At 36.8% G+C, this 16,785-nt stretch overlaps 1 protein-coding gene across 9 annotated transcripts in view; it reads left to right on the top strand.

The window, feature by feature from the left end:
- SIPA1L1 (signal induced proliferation associated 1 like 1) overlaps window positions 1–16,785 on the top strand; it is a 220,620-nt gene that overhangs the window by 20,967 nt on the left and 182,868 nt on the right. The window contains exon 4 of one of the 9 annotated variants that reach the window (XM_040600027.1): window positions 2,420–2,461. The exons of the other annotated variants lie outside the window; for them this stretch is intronic. The gene's annotated coding sequence lies outside the window, so the exon portion shown is untranslated. The remainder of the gene's footprint in view (window positions 1–2,419; window positions 2,462–16,785) is intronic. 9 annotated transcript variants of the gene reach the window in all.

Below are 16,785 nucleotides of genomic sequence, written 5' to 3'. Positions count from 1 at the left end.
CTTTCTCTGTTTCAGCATAAGATAAAATACCATTGTTCTGAATACTTAAACCTTGAAAGTGGCAGACATGAAGTGCTTTTCATAGTACAGATAAACGGTGGCAGAACACTAAGCTTGTTGAGGGAAAGGAGGTGTATTTTTTGGTGTCTGTTTATTTTGAAATGTAGGAATAAAGTGAAATGCCATGTGGGCTATGAAACCTGGGGGAAGCAGAGCACTTTTTTAACTGGTTTTAGTATATGGAGCTCATGATGAATAACTTCAGGGAGTCGCTTTGGGTTTGAAATATCCTCAAAACGCATTTCCAAATGAATTTGGAAAGCTTTTCTTTTCTTGTCAGATTAAATTAAAGTTTTGCCTGAAAACTTTTTGGCATGCAGTAGAAAGCTCACATTGTGAAGAAGCTTGAACAGAAGTGGGCTGAGAAAGAAACCTCCGGTTTGTTTTGAAGATCTATTCCACAGTGTATAGCTAAACTATATCTGGACTTTTCTGTGTTGTTTCTGTTGACTTTAGCTTCATAGCTATAGGCAATTCATTGTAACAGTTTCTGAACTTTTGTTCTTGCAGGCTTTATGTTGTTAATGGACTCAACTATAGAATGACTTTTAGAAAAAATATGTTGTGGGAACTTAGAAGGGTCTTGATGGAGGGGAAGGATCATCGTGTAGCAAAATTGACTTATTTACACTTTGAAGCTCTTTTATTTCTGCCAAAGGAAATGTAATTGCTGCAGTGAAATGCTGACATGGACTTAGCTGGATTTTTCTTTTTAAACATGAAGAGTTTGTATTTCACATGATGGAGCAGGGAAGAGTTAATTTGCTTGTATGCAAGTGGAGTTTTTCATGTTTCCTAAAACAGGGACAGCTGAGGGAAGGGTAAACATAATTTTAACACATGCTGTGGTGTTACAGATAAATTAACAACAGTTTAGGTCCTCCTTGCTTCTTTCAGATTAGAATATTATTAAAAATGTTAATAACTTTTTTCCTTAGTGCTTTTTTTTGAGAAGTACTTAGAAGGGCTCTTCAGTGAATGAGTTCAGCTCTTCTTCCCTAAAATGGTCTATAATTGCGGTTATATTAGTAAGTGTTAATACAAAATTTATAATTTAATTGCATTTTGGGCTATTTTTGATTGGAGGGTGTTTTGTGAATTTTCCGAAATTCTTAGGTAATTGCTACCTAAGCTAAACTATACAGAGGTATCCCATGTTAATCTGTTGCTTACCAAATGGCTCTCTTTTTCTGAATGTTAGTTAGCCAATCTTATATGCCCAAAGAAAAAACATATGGTTAAGACAGAATACATAATTTAAAAAAAAAAATTAGGTTTTTTTATTTAAATCTGAAAGCTCTAAGCTCGTGTAAGCACCTAAGACTGAAATGGGCTTAAGTGCACGTTTTGGAGGCCAGGATTTCACTTACTGTTCTTTGTGGTTTTGATATTGAGAGATGTATCTCCCAAACCTGTTTGTTTGACAGCCTAGGAAAGGCACTTGCAACTTAACATAATTTACTTAATGATGAACTAAGGTGCCTTATGTGTCAGATCTATACCTGAAACTACATTATGGCTGGCCTCTTTTACGGCTAGCCTTTGCTTCTGGGCCTCTCTCCCAAGTACGTCAGTGCTGCATGAGTCATTGAGTCATTTTGCTGTCTCTGTCCTCCTCCACCTCGTACATGGTTGCACAATTGAGAAGGCAAGTAGAGAGGCAAGAAGCTGCAGCAAAAGATTTGCTCATCAAACCACATCCTAAACATAGTGTGGTAACTTCAGATGTTTCTGGGTCTTTTTATGTTGCCTTCTCTGTAGACCAGCAAAGCTAGTAAATATATTTTTAAAGAGCAACAAATCAAACTGGAAAAGGAAATAGCTTATCTGAAAGCTGGTGTTGCTTTTATTTGTAAAACAAAAATAACGTAGGTTGTAACAAATGCAACTTTGAGTATAGTGTAGCTGCTATCTCATGAGAGAATTCACAGTCACAATTTTTCTGTAATGCTTTTGTTTTTATATCCTTCTGCAATGAGGAAGTTAATTGAGGCTGCTGTGGGTCATTCTGGACACTAGAAACTAGGATGAGACAAAGTCTCTTTCTTTATACAATGTGCAGCTGTTGAATGAGAATAATCCAGTTATGGTTTAAGCTGTACTTGAAATCTATAGGTGACAGATTCCTTGGTTCTCTTATTTTCCCCTTTCTGCTGGGACTGTGTCTCTCCTTTCGTTTGAGTGCAATTTGGGTGTGTGTGTGTGCGTGTGGATGGGGAGAACAACTCACCTAAAAAATATCAGTGATCTGAGGTAATTATGAATATTTTGTGTGTTCCTGTAATGAAATTTACTGTTCTGCTTTTTTCTCCTCTCCTGTTTCAAATCTGTATTACAATGACATGGGTATCACTGCCAGCTCTCTGCATGACAGACTGCTTCTGTGAATGCATTCCAACAGGTGTGTTGTTTTTATTTTCCTGGCATTTATTTTGCAATTTAGTATGAACATGATACTTCACATCTGTATTTCAGTCTAGTTCAAACAAGTTTAGCTCAAGTAGTGGTTGAGTTGTGGTTTTGATGGAATGATTGTTTGGCAAGATTTGTCTGTAAACACTTTGGTGCTTTCAGCACATAGTATTTTGGGGCAGCCATAATGCAATTGCATAATCTTAAATTATGTGCTTTACAAATAAGAGATGTTTATAAGGATTGAATGCAAGCCTTGAGCAGTTGAAAATTTGGTGCAAAAAAATGAAGAAGAATCTAAGTTCTTGTTGGTACCCTGACATTTATTTTAAAAACCTCTTTTTCTTTTGTTACAGCATAATTCAACCTAATATGAATCTTCTAATGATACAGGAATGCATGGAGTTTGTTTCACGTTTATAGGGGCTCCTTAATGAAGCATGTTGTTCAACTTTGGTAGTCTGTAGTTTTCAGGTGACTCATTTGTGACCCTTGTGACATTCCACCCCCTCCCTGGCCCCAAATTGTGGCTAGAAAACTTTGATTTAATAAGTGAAAGTTCTGGTAGCATTCAGGAAATGCTCAATATCATATGTACTGAAAAATGAGAGAACACTACTTCCTTTGATAATCTGAGAGTGACTGAGATGCTTATTAATTAGAACTGTTTTCTATGTATCGGTTTTGGGAACTGTTAAATCTAAGCCATAAGTACTGCTAAAAGTGTACCTAAGAGCAGCTTCCCCCCCCCCCCCCCTTTATTTTTTTATGTTAACCTGAGGGGAAAAATGTAAGAAACAGTATATTACAAGCAGCTATGTTTACAGTGTTTTACTAGCTTCAGGACTGCCAGCACTGGAGATGACAGATTTGGGGTGTTAGATTAAAAAGTGCCTGATCTTCAGTGGATTCACTTCTTGAATCAAACTATAATTCTGACCTTGATCTTTTCCTGTAGTCACAATTATATTTTGTGGAGAAGAAAATTGCTTTTAAATTTCTTGTTAAACTCTTGTTATCTTACTGCGATTTCACCAATCCTTGTATACTAAGGGTAACTATTTCCTGCTTTTGTTCGTGATATTAGCTGTGCCTTTTTATTCCTTCCAAAGCCATAAATGTCCATAGTTTTTGTTTGTATGTAAACTGTGCTGCATCTTTTGATTGTTTGTTACTTTTTCTCTAGTCCCTCTATCTGCTTAAACAGTGTGAGTGACAAAAAGTAGACAAGAACAACTGTGGTAGATTGTATGTGGTGGTGATTTCTTTGTTTTCCTTTCTAAAATATCCCAATTATTTTTGCTTACCTTTTGATGGTGTAAAGCTGGTATTTTCAGTGAGTTACCCATAGTGACTTCAAGCCTTTTTCTGAAGGGTTAATAAAAAATGTGAAGCCTGTTAATAAGTAGATTGACTTAAGGTTATTTTTTCTCTTCATATTGCATTTATTGTTAGTGGATTTCATCTAACATTTTATTTCACAGTCGGCCTGTCACTGTGCGTACCTTCTGTAGCTAGCCAGTGACTTTCAAATAAGGGTATTTATCACTAATTCAGAATATCAAACTTTTTAGCTTTGCAGGGTTTGCAGAAGTTTCTGTATCTGTCAGTTTACTCCTTGTTTATGAGCACAGGTCAGAGTGTAAATCATTGAGAAAGATTATCAGTACATCATCTCCCTCCCCTGGTTGCCATTTAAAACAGCTCTTTGCTTCTGCTTATCTCCCACTTGATATTTATTGATCTGTTACAATTTTCAGGTAATTTGTCACACTTTCATCCTATGAGAATGGGGTTTCTTTAAGACCCTTCAATGAGAGATCTTGCTATTCTAAACTTCCATATATATTCTTGAACTTTTTGGAGGTATTACATCTAATAGTTTTTTTGTATGCTCATTGTCTCCTTTAGCAGATCCTAAATGGTTGAACTTCTTTTTATGGAAATAGGAGTGCTTTACTGTATACCTTATTGTAAATAAATGATGTTTTTCTTTGAACAGGCAAGCAAACTAAGATGAATAATAAAGAGTATCTCTAGCAGAGCCAAAAGGCGCACCTTGTAGTTGTGGTGATGGCATGAGATAACTCTGAATGTGTTTTAACCTGCTGCATTATGCTGCCTTAAACCCAAGCTACTGCACAGCAGAACTGGAAATATTTGAAAACCACATGTTCCCTGCCAATTGCGAGGCAACCGCACCCTGACTTGTTTGCTGCATTCATGAAGGTGTATTGTATATATTGTAAACAGTTCCTCATGGCTGCTGTGTAATAAGAAGCTGATTTAATGAAAGGACCAAGTACTGTAAATTTTAGCTTTGATTTACAGGTTCTTTTGTTTGAACACTATTGAATAAAATGTGCATCTGCAATTAAGTTTAACAGTGTATGTAGTACTGTGATACAGCTGAGGCAGCTCTTTATGCATGTTCCCTGTGCTTAGGTGGTGGTGCAGTCTCCCAGGGTGGCACCTTCCTCCTCACCCTCTCGCTGGCTGGGTAAATCAATGTGCTGCAAATACACAGGTGTATTTTAGACCTGCCAGTATCCCAGTAGTTGGCTGATGGTCAGAGCTGAACTGTGGAGACAGGTGACTAAGTATGCATGTTTTGAAAGCCAGTATGGTAATGTAAAATAATCATTTGCACTAGATTTTGAGGATATCTAAGAGGCATCATGTTGCATTTCAGATAGCAAGGGGAAGATTCTCAGAATAATTCTTGTCTGTTTGCCTTTAGAAATATTTTCCTGAGACTTCTAGGTAGCATATGAAAAAAGAAGCCTCTGTTGGCTGGGCCCTAGGGTTCCAGAATGCCAAATACCTGTGGAGTAGCATGTGAATGAAGTTGTTTCTGATACTGTTTCAAGTGGTATATGCTAATTCTAGAATGATATTCTGAAAAATCACATAATAATCCTAACGTAATTAGTGTTGCATGGATGATAATGTTTGTCTAAGTTAATTTTGCTGTTGAAAATTAATTGCAAGTACAGTATGATGTTCTGTGATACTTATTTCTGAGACAGATCTCTTCTTTTGTATTGCAGAAAAAAACTCCTACATGACTACAAGATAAACCAAACAAATACTCCAAAGTTTCATGTTGGTATCCACACAGAGGAAAATGCTCTTTTCTGACCTGCCTTTGTGCATGAAATCATAGGAGTAACAAGGACATTTACTGCTTTTAGTTGTACCCAGAGAATGATTTTTAATTTTACTTTTTGTAGTCAGTGGCTACATTGCTTTCTACCAAAGCATCTAGTCTTTTATCTCTAGGTGCTTTTGTAGTTAAAAAATAGTGTCTGATGGGGAAAATGGATGTGGTGGTCTCTCAAGATGTGCTCCCAAACATAATTACTGCTCAGTAATAGAATAAGGGGATATTTGGAATATAATAAAGCTTCTTCTGTTGTTCTGTAGGTTCTCATGGTATGTCTTTTACCAGTCCTGTTACCTTGAAATGAATTCTTATATCCCAAGTCATTGTGGCAGATAGTCAGCAGGCATACATTCTTTTTAAATTTTTTAATTGCTTTCCTGCTTTAAGGGGTCATTCAAACTTTCTTTTGATGGCAGGCAGCTTAAGTGCTAGAACACAAAATGGCAGTTTCCATAAAAATGTCCCAGCTCATAGAACTGCTGTGAAGTGACCAAATGTGGTTCTGTCTGAAGCCTTGAAGAAGACAGGAAACTGTCTTAACTGGATATGTTCTTCCATGCACTTGAATGCCTTCAGTTTACCTGCTTTGTTTTACTGCTTGTCCTTTACTACTTTTGATACTTCATATCCAGGGAGGTCCTGGGACTCTCCTGTAGTTCAACAGTAGTTCTAAGAATCTGCCTCAACTTTCATAGATGAGGTAGTCTGCAGATAAATGATAAATCTACCTACAATACTTGAATATTTTAGTATTACAGGAGTGGGGGAAAAAATACCCCACCAAGAAACTTCCACAGGTAAATTTTCATAATTAAATACTAGCTCTGCTGTATCTACCTTTTGTTTTGAAATTGATGCTTGTAAGGTGCTTCTAAGACAGTTATTGCCACTGACTTGCTCTGCTGATGCTTAACTGTTAGTCCTGAGGGAGGTGACACATAAACTGCAGGCTGACCATAAACTGCAAGCTGATTGTAAGGAACTGAAAATAATCTGTGAACTACCTATTTCAGTCAGGAAGTTACTGGGAGGTAAAGTGGTCCCTCCAAATTACTTGGCTGCAATTATTTCAGAGAAGCTTTGAGTAATCGGGGAGAATACAAAACATAGGAAGTTTTGTTCTATTCCTGGATTTTGAGTAAAGCCTACTATCATTGCTGAATATTTACTGTATTTCCGTATGCAAAACAGCTCCAACCTTCTTCCTTGTTATAGAGCAGTACTACTTTCAGCTATTTGATTTTTTTGTTAAATATTGGGGCAGGAAGTAGAGAGTGTGATATGACAAACCTGCATTAAAAATAGTTAAAACCATAGTCATACAGTGTTTTTTCACTGATAAAAAGAACAACGTAAATGCATTTCTCTTTGTTGTAATTAGCTTAATGTAAGTAATTACACTTCTATTACACCTCTATAATCTGAATTTTAAAAACAGGAGCAGTATTATCTTAGTATGCCATGTTACTGTGTGTAATGGGCTATAATAATAAAAAAACAAAATTCTAATTTTGAAACTGTATTAAAGAAGATTTCCCTTAGCATTTGGAGTTTTGTGTGGCAGTAAAGAAATTTCAGCAAGCTTTTTGTAGATGAAGGCAATTAATGGATTTGGTGATAAAAATATTTTAAAATGAATTCTGGTGATCTGAGGCATCCCTGGTACATTCAGGAAAACAAATACAATATATGTGAGGTTAAATTGTGGATGAGATCAAGCCTTGCTACGTATGTGATCGTGGCAATTGACACTATGGAATTAGCATAGGAGCTGAATCTCTGTGGACTGCATTATGCAGGACAGTGTACTTATTCAGTGAACGGTTCTATTTCTGAACGTCCCTTGGCAAGTTGCAGTTGGCTAGTGAGGTTGAAAGATGTAGTACAACAATTTTTATGTTCTAAAACTACATCTTAGGTTTCAGGGATGGTTTGTAAGATTCTGAAGTTGGGAAGCTGGTAAAAGAGAAAATAGTGTTTCTTCCTAGAACATATTAATGTACTTAAAAAATATAAACATGTAAAAATCATAAAAATTGAAGCCTGCTAAGCTCTGAAGATGACTCCTCCACTGATAATCAGGAATAGGTCTGTTTGCTATTTCAAGGTTTCATTTGTATACTGTACTAAAGGCCTCCTGACTTGTTAAGAAAAGCAGCATTGTAGGCTCAGGTTTCTGGAAAGGTTTCATTATCAGATGGATTGAAAAGCAAAACTTTGTTGCCACGACCAGTGCAGGTAGATTGTTGCTGTAGTGCTGAAGAGTGCTGCTATCAACAAAATGTATTTTTACATATTTATTTTCAATTTTATACTTGCTCTGATTAATGTCTTAACTTATTTTGCCAAATGTAAGCTATTTTATTGTTGCTTGTTGCTGAAAATGTTTTTTCACTACCACTTAAAAAATACAATCAATAAGCTAGAAGCTGATCTCACAAGTGTGTTACAACCTTTTAAGTCCACTTGTTACCACAGGATAATTGCATGCAAATATATAGGTGTTTACGCAAGGAAGTTTCAAGCTGATTACAGTTCTATGTGGATACTGACCAAAACACTGTTTTAATGTGTCATACAACTGTGATGACCATGAGTGTATGCTTTGAACTTTTATTTATTGCCCTACTTTATAAATGCCTGCCTTCTCTTCATGGGGAACACAGTTCTGTATCTTGCATGGTAATTTTTTTGCTTTGCAGTGTAGGGAAGGGGTAGAAGATCTTTTGGAGCCAAATAGTTTGATCGAGATTCAGTTAGCTTATAGGTGCATAAAAAGCAGGTGTGAATTTAAAACAGCAAAGTTCAATTAAGAAAGAGAATGTGGGGTTTTTTTTTGGTTCCCCATGCCCCTGGCAGTTCTCTAGAAAAATGATAGGAACAAGAAGCAATGCGAAATGATCTGAGAACTTGGTTCATGTGCTTAATGTTATTCACCAAGGCCAGCTTCTACATTATTATAAGCATATATAACAATGTATTTTATATATCTGTATATGCGTATTTCAGAGTGCTCATGGTCTTCAAACTGTAGAAAAGAGTTGCTGCATGCTGTACCTACAAAGGTTATTTACTCTCATGTCTGGTTAATGATTCTATTTCATCAACCAAGTCCATTAGTTCCTGAAAACAGTATCTGCTTATAGAAATCTGGTAACAGTGTCCATCTAATAGCTTGAGCTGAGTTAAGCTTGCCAGCTGCATGGAAGTACTGGATTTCAGGGAACCAGCTCTTGAGGAATTGGGGAGTAGAAGATGGTACATCTCTTACTGTCTTTCATTTAATATTTCTATACCCTGCTATTAATGGTCCTATTAGAAGTATGTTAGACTACAAAAGATAAGCTGAGCTGAAAAAAATTTTATCACTTACTATGCATTTATAAGGGAAAAAAATTAATGCACAGATCCCTGGTGCTGTTTTTTATTCTTTTTATGAACCAATCTTTCTTTCTGCTCAAGATACAATTCCTCATCTGTTTCCAGTGTCAAAGGATAGACAAAGAGCTTTGAAAGCAATAATTACTTAAAGGCATGTGAGAAGGAAATATCTTGCATTGGAATCTTTATTTTTGCTCATGCTCTCCATGAGTGGTTTTTATATTTTCTCCGTACTTTAGTGGTTTTTTTTCCAGTTAAAAGTGAAATGTAGGGTGACACAAACTCTGTAATTTTTTTTCTTTTTAGTTAGAAGGAATTTGAAGACTTTGTTACTTATCAATATAAATGAATTTTCAGAATGTGAATTCTGATGCTCACATGCAGTTTATATACTAGGCTTCACTTTGGGGTAGTATTTTACTGGCATCAGTCACCACGTAGCACAGAGCTGCTTTGTGAGGAGCACCAACTTCTTTGCAGTCTGCCAAAAAGTATATGTGGGTTGGCGGCATGAATGCCATCCTTTGGATGAAATTTTTTGATGCCAGGATTAAGCCACAAATAGTGGAAGGAAGAAACGAGAATACTGAGTCTGTTATTTAAAAAAAAGTTAAATAAGTTAGTCTTTCAGTATAGAAATGCTGAAAAAGTAAGAAACATCAAGCAACTGCTGGTTTTTATGTTTAGATACTTTAACCTTTTCCAAAACATTTTGAAATTTGTTTTATAAAAAAAATAAGATTAAGCATTTCAGTAGTGCTCTGAGTAAGCAGGAAATCATGAAAGTTAATTATTTGGTTACTGTGTTTAAGTAGATTTTTAGAGTTGTTAGATACTTTGCAATTTAATGTTTAGTTTGCTGCCTCAAGAGGGAATAGCACTAAAGGCATTGTGTTCTTGACCCAAAGTTGTGTGGTGGTTGTATGAGGCACTTGGTTTGTGAGCACAGAAGATGAGGTGAGGGGCAAATCATGTAAGTTATTTAATGAATGCGATGGGATTTGAAATGTCTGAGAATATGTTTTCATTAAATATCCTATTTCCTGCTGCAGAGTTTTCTAACACAGATTCTGATTTCCCTAGTGGAAGTGCATTGTTCTGAAACCATGAGCAAAAAAATAATTTAGCTAAAATTTGGTGAAGAGTGCTAAAATGGGTTTAAAACCTTTATTGAAAATGAGATTTGATCTTTGTGGTAGGTTAGAGTCGACTGATTCCAGACTTCTAAGTGTGCATAGTGTTCAAAAGACAACTCCCACAGAGCTTGCTGTTGGAGAATGTCTGTGTAGTTGTTGGTTTCAGCCAAAGGTAACACAGCAACTCATGCCTCACCATTAAGTGAGGCCTTATGAAGGAGGCAACTTAAAATTGCAGTGCTGCTACGTAATTTTTTTCTACTGAAACATTCTACTTGCCTCTCTTGCAAAAGTACAAATGGATCGGCATACAGACTGTATCACATGAGCTCATAGATCTGCACAGACGTTTTTTGACCTTTTTTTGTGTGTGCCTCTCAGCCAGAGCAGCACAGTGATCCAACTTGCTGCTTACCGCATGCTAGGGTAGACACAAGGGAGGATTGAGATTGTGTTGCTGAGACACAGCATCTTCCAAGAACCAGTGCAGTGGTGGATGGTCTTAATGAAGTTGTGAAAATTCAGTATTTTACTGCTTATGGTGTCATAAAAATTTGCTTTTTTTTTGTAGCTATACAAAATTTTGTAGCTATACAAAAATTAAGCCTAATTAATTTAACTGTGTTCTGGAATTGTTTTAGAAAAGCTTCCAAATTCTGAATAGCTGTTTTCCTTCCTTCCTTTTTTCTGCTTTATAAAACAATCTGAATTATTTTCTGCAGTTTTCTTGCATCAGCTTCCTTTCTGTATCTGATCATTATTTCCAGAAAGCAGAGGACTGTGATAGGTTGGTGTAGGTTTGATTTTAAAAAAAATTGTAAGACAAGAAAACAGTGTATTGGCTGATAGGGCCTGCGCAACTAAAGAAAAAAAAAATTAAAAAGTATTTTAATTTTAAACTAGTGATAAGCGCAGCATATCAGCACGAAAGATATCTATTATTTTGTGCTTATTAGGGTGTATTTTTGAGGGAATGTATTGAAGTAAAAGTTGTGTAAAAGGATTTTATCAAAATCAGAATTGCTTTCAAAAGGCACACAGCATTTTTTGTATATTTAATTAATGATTTTCTTTATAGTCCTATTCAGTATTTTGTTTTGCTTGCTATACCTCCGTAAAAGATATTGTATTGCACCTTCACTAAACACTGAATGTTGCTTTTTATAAAATGCATTGTGTAATGTGTTTGTTCCTTGGCTTCCTTACGGAAAGGATGTCCTGTATTTGTTTACATTTGTGGATTGCCCTACTTTCTTGTCAATTTTGTGAATGCTATTGCATTTAATATTCTCATGCTCTTTATCTTACGATAAAAAGATTTGATGATAGTGAGTTATTGGACTGTTCCTTATTACAGATGGTTTGAAATGAGAGACTAGAAGTAAATGTGAAGTTAACAAATATTTCTGAAATGAGAAGTGTGTTAGACGGGGGCACAGTGGTGTTTAGGATGGGCGCATATCAGCTGTGGAAAGGAAGGTGTAAAGCAGACAAAAAGTCACAACATGTCGGTCTTGCTAAGGGAAGGAGGGTCTTGTAGGGGCCCTGTGTGACTGGAATAAGGATGTGCAACAGTTTTGTGATGATACTGGATGTGCATCCTTCTCCTTTCAAAAAATAATGATGATTGAGCTCTTCAGTAGAGGCATCAGGTATGCTCATTTGGGAAGTAAGAATGGCAGAATGTCTCTGGATTTGTGTTGGTTTCTCTATCTCTTGCTTCCAAGTGGGTGGTTATCAGGAAATCTTGCAGTCTTGTGTCTGGTGGAGATAAGAGTAAAAGCATGAGTGCTGGGAAACAGTTTAAATCACTTACGTGAAATTTAACTTGAGATTCTGTTTTAGAAAAAATGGCCATATGCTGAAAAATGTCAACACATGTTCATAAAATGAGTAATTATGAAGTGGAACTTGATTTAGTCTCCCTTAATGTTCATGTTCATTTTAAACCCACAAAATTACTTTTTCTACAGTAAATTACTGCAGTTTGTTTGTCCAGCCCCTTAGATAACCAAATCTTGTAGTTGATAAAGAATTGCATGTTATCAGGCTGTGAAATAGAAAAGATAGGAATGATTTCTAAATGAATATGCTAAAAACAATTTTCAAGAGTGTAGACATGAGGGCTACTGTGAAGATGGTGCAGATGCTCATAATTGGGTTATTGAACATGATGTATTCTTACCCTATTTAAAATAATGGCAATGAAATGTGCTCAGTCACTAGTGTTGAATGCATTGTTGCATTAGGAATTCACAGTTTTGTCTGTCAGTTTAGGAGGGCCTAGGGCTTTAGTTTGTCATGGAACTAAAAAGACTAAAGTGGCTTTTGGATGTTGTGGGACAGACAGGGTTACCGTGGAAGGGCATTAACTGCTGCTTGCTTCCACCCCCCCCCCCCCCCCCCCCCCCCCCCCCCCCCCCCCCCCCCCCCCCCCCCCCCCCCCCACCCCCCCCCCCGATAAAGCATTCACGGTGGACAATTTTCTGTCAAAGCTACTGCCTGTTTTGGAACTGGAGGTGAGAGGTTTGCCTTTGCATAGTAGCTCATTCATAATTGAATTTATTTTCTACAGGTATTGTGAGGACTACCTCGAGTAGGGAGCAGTAAGAAGTGAAATAAGGTTTGGATACTCTAGGCTTGTTCTGAGATGCTCACGTTCATAAATATTTCTTGTTTCCTTGGCTTTCTCATGTCTTAGCATGTTTTAACTGGATTTTGATTTATTATAAAAAATATTTCTAAACTCTCAGTTGGTATATTGCGTCTTCAGCTGCAATGCTAGCTATTTAATAATAGCTTGGATTATAGTGTAATGAATGCTGTAAATTCTATTACGTGTTTTTTGAAGTTTTATTTATTTGTTCACCTTTGTCAGGTCACCATAAAGAAAAAGGGTGTTGCCATTTAATTTTAAGTTTAATATCTAGTAAATTACTTTTAGGCATGTGGTTCTTTTTAAAGTATATAACATTATAGAACTGTGAAAAGTAGAGTTTGTCTATACAAAGCTTTATTAGAGACTACTTTCTGCTTGTCTTGAGAAAATGTCATGAATGTGGGAGGGATGATGTGAAGTTGTTTAACGTGTAGGATACTTTCATTAACATTACCGTACAATGGTTCATCTTATACTTTTGTGCTGGTGAGAGATATGTCTACACCTGTTGGTGCATGCCATTGCAGTATGGCTTCTGAAATTCTCAGAGGAAAAACACCATATTGAGAACAGACCAAAGGTGTCTTTGAAAATGGCCCCGTGCTTATCCCACCACCAAGTATTTTTCTCCTCTCCACCTTCCCAGTTTCAGTTGCAGGGATTGTGCAAGTGTTGCCTATTTTAGATAGGCTTGGCTGTTCACCTAACCTGCCTGCTGATTTTGGCCTCACTAAGTTAGGTTTTACTCATGTCGTCCTTGGCTGTAAGCAAGTAGTTTGGGTTATTAGTATCTCCAGCTAAACTGACTGTGTACAAAACAGGTTTGACTGGGAACTGGATTTGCACAGTTGAGGTTTAGTTATATTTTTCCTCTTTTCTACCTTGAGTAGATTCTCCATCAAATGCCTGCTCTGTGGGCACAATATGACAACCAAGGTTGCTTTTACTGTATGCAGAGGTGACAACAGCATGTCTAAGGAAGACAAAGTGCCACCTTTTCAAAATACAGCCTCTGTCTTCTGTTGTTTTCATACACAGGGGATGGGTTTGATGTTCCCAATTACTCATTTTATGTAGTGATAATTAATTAGTATTAGAATGGTTCATTGAATGGTTTGGGTTGGAAGGAACCTCTTAAAGGTCCCAAATGTTCATCAGAATATTGCTGAATTAGAGCTTGGTTTTGTTTGTACAGGCATGCTTTCATTGTGGTGTGCTTCCAAGGAGAGGAAGGGACTGAAATATTAACTTTGTTTTCAAATGAAGCTAATGTCCTTTGTGACATGCTCAGTTCTGACAAATCTTAATGTGCATTGCTGGGCTCAAGAGTTGTTTTAGCCAGACTGGTTTTTAGCAGCACTGTTGTTCAGATGTAATTAGAATGCTTTGTGTAATACACTTCGATGCTAATACAAAGGAAACCCTGCAGCTTATTTGAAGAACAGTTTCTTTGCAGTTAGATTGATCTGGTAAATAGTTCTAAAGTGTATGTTTGAATGTATATAGTAAATATTTTTAGAGCTGAGTGAGACCAGAAAGAACACTCAGGTGAGTGCTGGGCAGCACATCAGTGAGAAATAGATACACAGGTTCTGGTTGAGACACGGTGTTGTCTTAGATCAGGTCCCTGTCTGTGAGTCGTCATTGTTTGGAAAGATGGAAAACAATTATTTCTTTTGTAAGGCCTAACTAGATGTTTGTGAAAAGCTTTGAGAAGCTTTTGATTAACGACTGTATGTAATATGTGATTATATCACACAGAATAATAGAGGGTAGGAGGAGAAAAATTGGCAATGTAATTCTCACAGCACTGTGGAAACTTAAGGCTTTGTTCTTTTTCAAATGCTGTCTTTACATTTCAACATCATTTCTTCTGCTGCTTCCCCCTAATCTTTAGCTTCTCCAAAACAACAACAAAACAAGAAAGAAGCGTATCTACATCTTAAAGGAAGAAAAAGTGTAGGGCTGTCTGTATGTGGTTTTGGCTAGTTTTTTTTATATTTAAGCTGGTTTTGCCATATTCTGCTTTTACTGACATTTGCCGCTGGTATATAGCAATTCAATCCATCAAAGATTACTGCTTTTTTTTTGGTTTGTTTTCTTAAAGGCACAGTAACTGATGAAATTATTTGCAAGCTTTTCAGTACCAGTTGCTTAACTTCATACAACTGTAGAGCAACGCTCTGCCCCTGTAAGTTTAAAATTGAGTGGATATTGGTTTTGAACCTCAGATACTGATTGCCCTGCCCTGTTTTTTCTGATCTTCATTTACCATGGTAACCTGGAGGGTTTTTTAGTTGCTTTTGTCTTGAACATGCATCCAGCTTTTTTTGCAACAGAAAAGCAGTTCCTAGGCAAGTTCATGTAAGGAGGTGTCTCTGGCAGCTGTGGACGACAGAACTTGGTCTGGGATTTGGTAGGAAACTTCTTGGGGGTGTGGTGCAAAGACTTACTTGGGACAGCAAAGGACATGGCACTTAAAAGCTGGCCAGCAGGAAAGCAGCAGACAAATAAATGGAGGTGGCTGCTCTGCCATCCATCACATGCCACAGGGCAGAGAATTGGATTTGTTAAATGTGTTATCTGAAATAGAGCACAAGATGCAATTCTTGAAGAACTTTTGTTTCTAATTTTTTGTATTTAAAAAAGAAAGGAATCTAGTAGGTGTGAATAAGATGCTGCAGGCAGAAGCCAGCGGGAGAAGTTAGAAACTTACCTACCAAGGTGCTGACCATGGAGTACTTCCCTTGGTGTGAGTTCTGCCAGAGAAATAAGCCACGTGGCTTGTCAGCTGAATGTAAGTGGCTAGCAAGCATTTAATGTGTATGCTAGCATTTTTTTGACAGTAATAATGCTGGAATATTATGAAAAATAGTAATAATGGAGAACCATCGTTTTCATGGGAGCTTATCCGTGGAAGGCTTGTGACAAACAGGAGTTACCTCTTCAGAAGTTTTGTCATTAGTATAGTTTGAGAAAAGGAAGAGGTTGCTTAGGTAGAAATAATAATTTATTCACAAAAAGTCTTGTTTTAATCTTTTTAAATCCTAAGGTGATGCCACCAAACAGTAAATTCTCGCTTCCTCCAAGAAATTTGCCTTTGTGTTTTTGAGAAACATGCAGTAATACTACTGTTTATAACTTATTTAAACAATGCCTTTGTAGCGGGTAAAGAAATGAAATAGCTTGATTATATGAATCTCTTGGGGGGGGGGGGCTCGAGAGAAAAACCCAAAGCCAGACTCTTCAGCTTTTTCTTTAGTACATTAAATGTTTCTGTCTGAAGTGAAATGCATTGTGTTTTAGTTGCTAAACATCAAACTCTTACAGTGGCACGGTTTCACAGACTGTTTCTCAGAGGGGGTTTGGAAATCCTGCAGTCTAAACGTGTATTGTGGTTGAAGTGGAGGCCATTATGCAGTTGTAGATTCGGTTTGGCCACATGATTTAATTCACAATAATCTAAACAGGATTAGACTTGTGTACACGTATGAAAATGTTTTATTGGCACTTCAGGGTTGTCTGTACTCTTTCTTCAGAACAAATTTTAAAAAAATACTTAGTGTGCAAGAGACACTATTTAACTGAAAGAGACACCATTACACTTTTTTTGGAAGATGAGACTCCATTACATTTTATGTATCCAGCAATACTTCTGAAGGCCTTTACGGTATGAAAAAGATATAAGACACTCTTCTGCTTTTTTTGGAATATATAAGATACAATATGTAGAATATGGAACAAACATTTCTCTTAAGGAAAATGTGAATGGTGAAACAATTTAAGTAGCTGCAAAATACTAACTGGAAAATGCAACAAAAAGAAGAGTATGAGGAGAGTGGGGGTAAACTAGACAGTAAAGGTATGGCTTGAACTGTTGTAAAGCAGGCTTTATGTTTGGAATCTCTTCCTCTCAGGTTTTGACAACAGGAACAATGGGATTTTTTTCTCTTGAATGAACTCCAAACCTT

Source organism: Falco naumanni, chromosome 7 (assembly GCF_017639655.2).
Source record: "Falco naumanni isolate bFalNau1 chromosome 7, bFalNau1.pat, whole genome shotgun sequence".
Lineage (NCBI taxonomy): Eukaryota > Metazoa > Chordata > Aves > Falconiformes > Falconidae > Falco > Falco naumanni.
The sequence above is the reverse complement of the archived record's forward strand: the minus strand, read 5'-3'. Positions and strand labels throughout refer to the sequence as shown.